Raw genomic sequence first — 8,950 nt, forward strand, 5'->3', positions numbered from 1 at the left:
TTTTTTTTTTTTAAAGATTTTTATTTATTTATTTGAGAGAGAGAGAATGAGAGGGAGGAGGGTCAGAGGGAGAAGCAGACTCCCTGCCGAGCAGGGAGCCCGATGCGGGACTCGATCCCGGGACTCCAGGACCATGACCTGAGCCGAAGGCAGTCGCCTAACCAACTGAGCCACCCAGGCGCCCAAAAATAATACACTTTTAAATGGGAATATGCCATAATCACTGTGCTGTGCACACTGCTCTTTATCAAGGTTATTTCTTTAGATAAATAACAAAGAAAAGCTTGAAAAAGTAGAATAATAAAGGGATATTATTTTAGATCTTAAAATATTAATATATATATAATAACCATTATAATAATAAACAAGGGCGCCTGGATGGCTCAGTCAGTTGTGCGTCCAGCTCTTGGTTTCGGCTCAGGTCATGATCTCAAGATTGTGGGATCGAGCCCTGCTTCAGGCTCCCTGCTTCAGGCTCCTCTGCTCCTTCCCCCGCTCATGCACTCTCTCTCTCTCTGAAAAAAATAAATCTTTAAATAAATAAATAATGTAGAATTGGTGTAAAAACTGACAGGTGGGGGGCTCCTGAGTGGCTCAGTCATTGAGCGTCTGCCTTTGGCTCAGGTCACGATCCCAGGATCTTGGGATCGAGCCCCGCATCTATCGGGCTCCCTGCTAAGGCAGGAAGCCTGCTTCTCCCTCTCCCCCTGCTTGTGATCCCTCTGTCGCTGTGTCTCTCTCTGTCAAATAAATAAATAAAATCTAAAAACAAAAAAACACACACAAAAAACCTGACAGGTGGTTCAACAGAACAGAACATACAGTCCAAAAATACACTTGAGATCTTACAAACACTTGCTTGACTGATATAGCATCATAAATCAGCAAAAAAGGACAGTTTGTTAACTACTTAACTTGAATTTTTTTCTAAGTTATATTTCATACACTTTGCCAAATATCACAAGCAAATATAAATTCACTTCAATTACTGGAACTGCATTAGATCTATATGGTAAATTTACTAATACATGGCACTAATAATTTTTCCCATTTCTTTTTCTTTTTTTAAGATTTATTTATTTATTTGAGACAGAGAAAGAGAGTGTATGGGGATGTGGGCGAGTGGAATAGGGAGAGAATCTCAAGCAGATGCCCCTTTAAGTGCAGAGTCGGACACCGATCTTACCACCCTGAGCCAAAATCAAGTCAGAGGCTTAACCAACTGAGTCACCCAGGCACCCCAATTTTTCCCATTTCTTGACACAATGCATCTGTTCATTCCTCTATATCAAATCATTCTTAGGTATCTCATAATTTGGGTTGTTACTGTAAATGACTTTTAATCCCTATAGTTTTTTTATATAATTTATTATACATACATTTAAAATGATTCATTTTTGAACAATTATTTTGTATTTAGTCAGCTGTTTTATTGGACTCTTTTTCAGTTGATTCTCTTAGGAGTATTTTTCTGAAGAGAATAATACTGGCTGAGAAATATATAATTAACTTATTCATTATTGGGACTATACCTCTGGATTAGTGTTTGTCTTACTACACTAAGAACTCCTAAAATAATGTTAAATAAGGTAACAGTGGGCTTGTTGAGCAGGTTGTCTTGTTCTTACTCTAGTGGACATTTCTTCAGTATTTCACTGATAAGTGTGGTATTCAGACAGCCATTCTTTATCATGTTTAAGGAGTATGTAAACATATTGTAAAAGAAAAAAAAGAATGAAAACGATATATACAACAGTTATGCTATGGGTTGTCACTGGGCTGTGGTGGTCAAAAGAAATTGTATCTAATTTTTATTAAATGTGTCTTAATGCTACCAACTTAAATCAATTTAGTAGCAATGTAGGTGCTTTTTGTTAAAAAAAAAAAATGATCCCATTCCTAGTATAAAAAAAGTTTTTTGCTGGAATACTTGAATTTTATCAAAAATTTTTGTCATCTCCAGAAAAGAGCGTATCATTTTCCTCCTGTTTTTTGACTTACTAATATACTAATGTGTTATTATTTATAGATTCCTTCATATCCTTGGTTCCTAAAAGAAATCCTCTTGGTCATATTCCTTTAATATACTGAAATATTTGACATATCAAATGGGGAAAAAAAGCAGTTCTGAATTCGTATGTTAGAAATGTATAACTATACAGGTGGGGCGGCTGGGTGGCGCAGTCAACGGTTAAGCATCTAACTCTTGATTTTGGCTCAGGTCGTGATCTCAGGGTCATGAGATCAAGCCTGGTGCCGAGCCCTGCGTTGGACTCCACACTCAGTGCCGTGTCTGCTTAATATTCTCCCTTCTTCGGCCCCTCCCGCTTGTGCTTTCTCTCTCTCTCTCTCAAATAAATAAATCTTAAAAAAATGTATCACTATACAGGTAATTGCTCTCGAAAAGATCATGGAAGCAGATATATCAGAATGGTATCAATGGTAATCAGTGGTTATGACTAAGCATAAGAGTTTTGTTTTTTTTTTTAAAGATTTTATTTATTTATTTGACAGAGAGAGACACAGCGAGAGAGGGAACACAAGCAGGGGGAGTGGGAAAGGGAGAAGCAGGCTTCCCGCAGAGCAGGGAGCCCGATGCGGGGCTCAATCCCAGGACCCTGGGATCACAACCCGAGCCGAAGGCAGACGCTTAACGACTGAGCCACCCAGGCGCCCCAAGAGTTTCTTCTTTACACCACTTTATATTTTCTAATTTTCCTGGAAGAAATATGTGTTGTTTTTGTAATCAGAAAAAAATACAATGATTTGTTGGATTTAATCTGCAAGTACTTTATATAGCTTTTCCAGAATTGCATTCATTGAGATAGAACAAGTGTCACTTTTATTTTTTATAGATCTTATTTATTTGAGAGAGAGAGCACACAAGTGGGTGGAGGGGCAGAGGGAGAAGCAGATTCCCTGATGAGTAGGGAACCTGAGACGGGGCTTGATCCCAGGTCCCTCTGATCATGACCTGAGCTGAAGGCAGACGCTTAACTGACTGAGCCCCCAGCTGCCCCTGTCACTTTTATTTTTGTACTATCTTTGTCAGCTTATAGTTATCAAGATCTTGTGAACTTTATAAAATAGATGGATATATTTTCTATCTTTTTTTTTTCTCTCCTGTGGTTGATACAGCGTTTTTTGTTTGTTTTGTTTGTTTTTTGATATAGCATTCTAATTATTTGCTTCTTCACACTATCAATGAAATTATCATTAAACCCACTGAGCTTAGATACATTTTAACATTTCTTCCATGACTATTAGTCCATATGGGATCTTTATTTCTTGAGTCACTTTGGTAAATTATATTTTCCTAGAAAACTGCCCATTTCTTTTCTTTCTTTCTTTTTTTTTTTTTTTTAAAGATTTTATTTATTTATTTGAGACAGAGAGAATGAGAGAGAGAGAGCACATGAGAGGGGAGAGGGTCAGAGGGAGCCCGATGCGGGACTCGATCCCAGGACTCCAGGATCATGACCTGAGCAGAAAGCAGTCGCTTAACCAACTGAGCCACCCAGGCGCCCTCTTTCTTTTTTTTTAATCAGAGAGAGAGTGAGCATAAGCAGGGGAAGCGGCAGGCAGAGGGAGAAGCAGGCTCCCTGCAGCAGGGAGCCTGATGCGGGACTCTATCCCAGGACCTTAGGATCATGACCTGAGCCAAAGGCAGACACTTAAACAACTGGGCCACCCAGGCGTCCCGAAAATTGCCCATTTCATCAGGAATTCAACAAAAGTGCCAAAGTAATTTAGCAGAGGACAGAGAGTATTTTCAACATTGTACCATATCCAAGAATTAACTCAAAGAGGATCATTGACCTAAATGAAAAACCTGTTAAGACATCTTGAAGAAAAAAGAGAGAAATATCTCTGTGACACTGGGTTAAGCACAGATTTCTTAGAAGACAAAGAGCACTGGGGCATCTGGGTGGCTCAGTTGGTTAAGCGTCTGCCTTTGGCTCAAGTCATGATCCTAAGGTCCTGGGATCGAGTCCCGCATCAGGCTCCTTGCTCAAGCGGGGAGCCTGCTTCCCCCTCTGCCTGCTGCTCTCTCTCTCTGACAAATAAATAAAATCTTAAAAAAGAAAAAAAAAAAAAGACAAAGAGCACTAACCATAAAATAAAAAATTGGATTTTATCAAATTAAAAACTTTTGCTAATCAGACTAGCCACAGGCGAGGAAAAAACACATGCATAACATGTATCTCATAAAGAACTTGCATATGGACTATGTAAAGAACTTTCACAACTCATTAATACGCCCATTTTTAAAAAGAGGAAAAGATCTGAACAGATATTTCATCAAAGATATGGATGGCACCTAAACACACGACAAGTTAGTCAGCATCATTAGTCATGGAGGAATTGCACATTAAAGCCATAATGAGATACAACTACACTCCTATTAGAATGACGAAAATCCAAAACACTGATAATATCAAATGATGGTGAGGATGTGGAGCAATAGGAAGGCTCATTCATTGCTGGTGGGAATGCAAAATGGAACAGCCTCTTTGGAATACAATCTGGCAGTTTCTTATAAAACTAAACATACTCTTACAGTATGTTCCAACAATTGCACTCCTTTGTATTTACCCAAATAATTGAAAACTTTTAAAGGTGCGTGGGTGGCTCAGTCAGTTAAGTGTCTGCCTTTGGGTCAGGTCATGATCCTAGGGTCCTGGGATCGAGCCCCACGTTGAGCTCCCTGCTCAGTGGGGAGCCTGCTTTTCCCTCTCCCACTGCCCCTCTCCCCCACTTGTGTTCTCTCTCACTCACTCTGCTCTTTCTCAAATAAAAAAATAAATAAATTGAAAATTATGTGCACACAGAAACCTGCACACACATTTACAGCTGCTTTATTCATAACTGCCATAACTTGGAAACAACCAAGATGCTCTTCAGTAGGTGAATGAATGAACTGTGGTACATCCGAACAATGGAATAGTATTCAGTGATAAAAAGAAAGGAGCTATCAGGCTATGAAAAGACAGGGAGGAACCTTAAATACGTATCACTGAGTCAAAGAAGTCAATCTCAAAAGGCTATGTATGATTCCAGTTATATGACATTCTGGAAAAAGCATGAAAGGAATGAACTACTAATACATACAACAGCATGTATGAATCTCAACAGCATTATGCTAAGTGAAAAAAAACCCAGAAAAGGCTATGTGTTGTACAATTTTGTTTACATAACATTACAGAAAAAGGGACAGAATTCAGGTCCAAGTGGTTGCCAGGGGCTGAGGGTGGAGGGAAGAGACTGATATTATTTAAAAAGATAAGCAGGGTAGTTTTGGGGTGAAGGAAATACCCTATTATCCTGATTGTAGTATGGGTTATACAATCTTACATGTTTGTCAAAAAACAGGAATATATACCTAAAAAGGGTAACTTTTATTGTATATAAATGATCTCAACCACACATAGGTAAAAAATTAAAAAAAAAAAAAAAAAAAAAAGGAATCCTATGGAGTACTTCGTAACTGGTTAACCCAGATTGAAAGCTACATAAGAACAGGGATCAGGGGCACCTGGCTGGCTCAATCGGTAGAGCATGTGACTCTGGATCTTGGGGTCTTGGGTTTGAGCGCCCAGTTGAGAGAGAGGCTCAGTGGATTAAGCATCTGACTGTGGGTCAGGTCACGATCTCAGAGTCCTGGAACCGGCCCCATGTCAGGCTCTGCACTCAGCAGGGAGATTGCTTGTCCCTCTGCCCCTGCCCCTGCTCGTGCTCTCTTGCTCCACTCCCCTCAAATAAATAAATAAAATTTAAAAAAAAGAACAGGGATCATGTCTTATTCATGTTTTTACCCTTAGTGCCTAAGACATTACAGCTATTATATATTTATTATGTGTTTGGCACCATGTTATAAACATTACAAGCATTAACTCATTTAATTCTTAGAGCAACCTTGTGGAAAAGGCAAAATCCATATCCTTACTTTACAGATAAAGTGAAGTTCAACAAGTAACTGTATTGCCTAAAAGGATACAGCCAAGCAATGGCAGAACTGGGGTCTGAAATCAAGTTTGTCTGACTCCGGAGCCTGAGGGCTGAACTGTTATGACATGCTGCCTTGCTGATTTTGCTCAGTGTTTAGTGAACAAATGACTGGATAAGGAACAAGTCAGCTGTGTTGGAGTTTGACAGGGTAGGCTGAATCTAGTTCATGAGAACAAAATGTCTTATATTTTAAAAGGCCACATTATTATACAGAGGTGTAACATGGTTATTTGAGGTATAGCCATTAAGCTGTGCATGTAAAATGACCATTATAGTATTTAATTCCCTTTAACAAAAACTTTTTATTGTCTTTTACCTCCTTTAAGAAATTAGTTTTATACATTTTATTTTTAACACTGAAAAATATAAGGAAGAAACAAAAATGTCCTTAACACTACAGCCCAGATAAAATCCCTGTTTACATTTTAAAAAATAAAGGTAACACACGTATATAGTTAGAAGATGCAAACCATACAGGCAGATACAAAATGATAAGTGAAGCCATCCATCTCTCCTATTAATTCCTTTTAATTTTAATAATCACTGCCTATGCAGTGTCCATGACACACTGATAAGAGCTCAGTATGCAGAAGTAAATTCAGATGGAAACCAGTCTACACATTTAGCCAACTTATCATACTTGCTATGATGTTCCAGGTGCAAGGAGTAGTCAGAAGGGATGAAAAGTGGTGAGAGGATATGGGAGATAGTCCAGAATGTCAGCATCACTACTGGCTTTTTCAGGCTTGCATTACCACTATGGTTCATCTTTTTCTACTGACAGGAAAAAAAAAAATTACACGGTATCTGTGCTATTAAAGTTGATAGAAGCTGGGCTTCTGCGCACTCTATTTCCCTTAAGATTGGTGATTCTACTTTTTTTTTTTTAGAAGATTTTATTTATTTGACAGAGAGAGAGAGAGACTGCGAAAGAGGGAACACAAGCAGGGGGAGTGGGAGAGGGAGAAGCAGGCTTCCCGCGGAGCAGGGAGCCCGATGCAGGACTTGATCCCAGGACTCTGGGATCATGACCTGAGCTGAAGGCAGACGCTTAACCCACTAAGCCACCCAGGTGTCTACTTTTTTTTTTAAATTTATTTAATTAATTTATTTCTTTGGCAGAGAGAGAGCAGGAGAGCACAAGCAGTGGGAGCGGGAGAGGGAGAGGGAGAAAGAGGCCCCCTGTCGAGCAGGGAGCCCGATGCAGGGCTTGATCCCAGGACCCTGGGATCATGACCTGAACCAAAGGCAGTCGCTTAACCAACCGAGCCACCCAGGCGCCCTTCTCTACTCCCCCCCCCCACTTTTTTTAAATAAAGATTTTATTTATTTATTTGAGAGAGAGAGCGTGAACTGGAGGGAGAGGGAGAGAATCTGAAGCAGACTCCGCACTGAGCACAGAACCTGACTCGGGGCTCAATCTCAAGACCATGAGATCATGACCCCAGCCAAAACCAAGAGACAGCCATTTAACTGACTGAGCCACCCCCACACCGCTGGTAATTCTACTTTATGCAGAAAATTTAAAACCACGGTAAGAAATACATACAAATATGTATTGTGTGCTTACTCTTGGGCAGTGGGATATAACAGTAGGAAGATCTTGCCCTCCATAAGTTTATAGTCCTAACAGGAAAGGAAGATAATATATGTTTATAATAATGTTTTTTAAAATTTCTATTCAAAACCACAGGAAAAAAATAGAACTAATAACATTTTTGGCATAGTTTAATTCCAGAGGAATTCATCTCCTACTCCCTAAGGATCTCAAAACTAATTAAGTTCATATTTTGGTCTTCATTCTTAAAGCAGAGGGAGTGAAGGACTGTGTTATTAACACATTTTGAGCTTCAAGTGGTAAAAACATGATAGCATCACGAAATGCTTACCCACGAGCTTTTTTTTTATTTTAAGATTTTATTTTATTTTACTTTTTTAAAGAAATCTCTACACCCAATGTGGGGCTTGACCTCACAACCCCAAGATCAAGAGTCACATGCTCCACTGACTCAGCCAGCCGGGCATCCTGTTTTCCCATGAACTTTGAAGTTAAGTGCATTAGCTTTGAGCATGGCTCCTTAACAAATATCCTTGAATATCTAGGGAAAACCCCATTATAACACAATAACGATTTATAAATTCAGATACAGAATAGGAAGAAAATAATTTTTATTTGTTTAGATATAGCTTCTCTTTTCTACTTCAACACACTGCTTTTCATATTCCCTATATGATACAAATTTTAATCCAAAGGAGATATTACCTTGTAAATCTGTTCCTAAAATATCATGCATGAATAAAGCCTTTGCAACCAGCTTCAAATTCAGGATTCATACTAATAACCTATCTCATTAAATAATTATTTCATCAAGCACATACCAAAAAAAAATATTTTTCAACAAATTGTGTTCACTTCTATGGAAGGTAGGGTGTATAGAAACTTAATAAAGTTGTCAGAAGATTTTGGGAAGGCAATTTAGCTATAGATCCTCTCCTACCCCAAAAAACCTTTAGGAGCTTCATATGACAGGGTTTCAGTTCCTTTTCTTCCGGCATGCTATGGGGAGAGTGGCTGTTAACCCATAAACAGATGATAAGGGAGGAAGAAAGAAAGCAGAAGCAGTAATGAGCCATTTTTAAAAGCAGTGGGGTATGAAATATCACAGTAGCATAAACTATACACACATCTTCTCTGGACCCTTCCTTCCTCTAGCACTTAACATACAGTGCAGTCATTACTCCCCCACCCCACTATCCCCGCTCCAAATTATTAATATAGATTAATAATACTTTCATTGAATTCTACCAGGTACCTTTGAAACTGGGGATGAAAGGGAAGGAAATAAAATAAAGAGAATCAGGGTAAAAGTTGTTTGATTCCTTTATCAACCTTCCCCACTCCATGATTTTGAATGTCCACCCCACACCAACACTGGCAGAA

General features: G+C 39.0%; 1 long non-coding RNA gene across 2 annotated transcripts in view; it reads right to left on the reverse strand.

Moving 5' to 3' along the window:
• Positions 1-6,371: 6,371 nt before the first annotated feature.
• The window catches only part of LOC145721216 (uncharacterized), a 6,858-nt gene continuing 4,279 nt past the window's right edge, over positions 6,372-8,950 (reverse strand). The window contains exon 2 of one of the 2 annotated variants that reach the window (XR_014144762.1): positions 6,372-6,783. This is a non-coding gene — a long non-coding RNA (uncharacterized LOC145721216). Of the gene's footprint in view, positions 6,787-8,950 lie in introns of both variants that reach the window. The other variant, XR_014144761.1, reaches the window with a different exon arrangement.

Source organism: Leptonychotes weddellii, chromosome 4, assembly GCF_054177405.1.
Source record: "Leptonychotes weddellii isolate Sample4059 chromosome 4, ASM5417740v2, whole genome shotgun sequence".
NCBI lineage: Eukaryota > Metazoa > Chordata > Mammalia > Carnivora > Phocidae > Leptonychotes > Leptonychotes weddellii.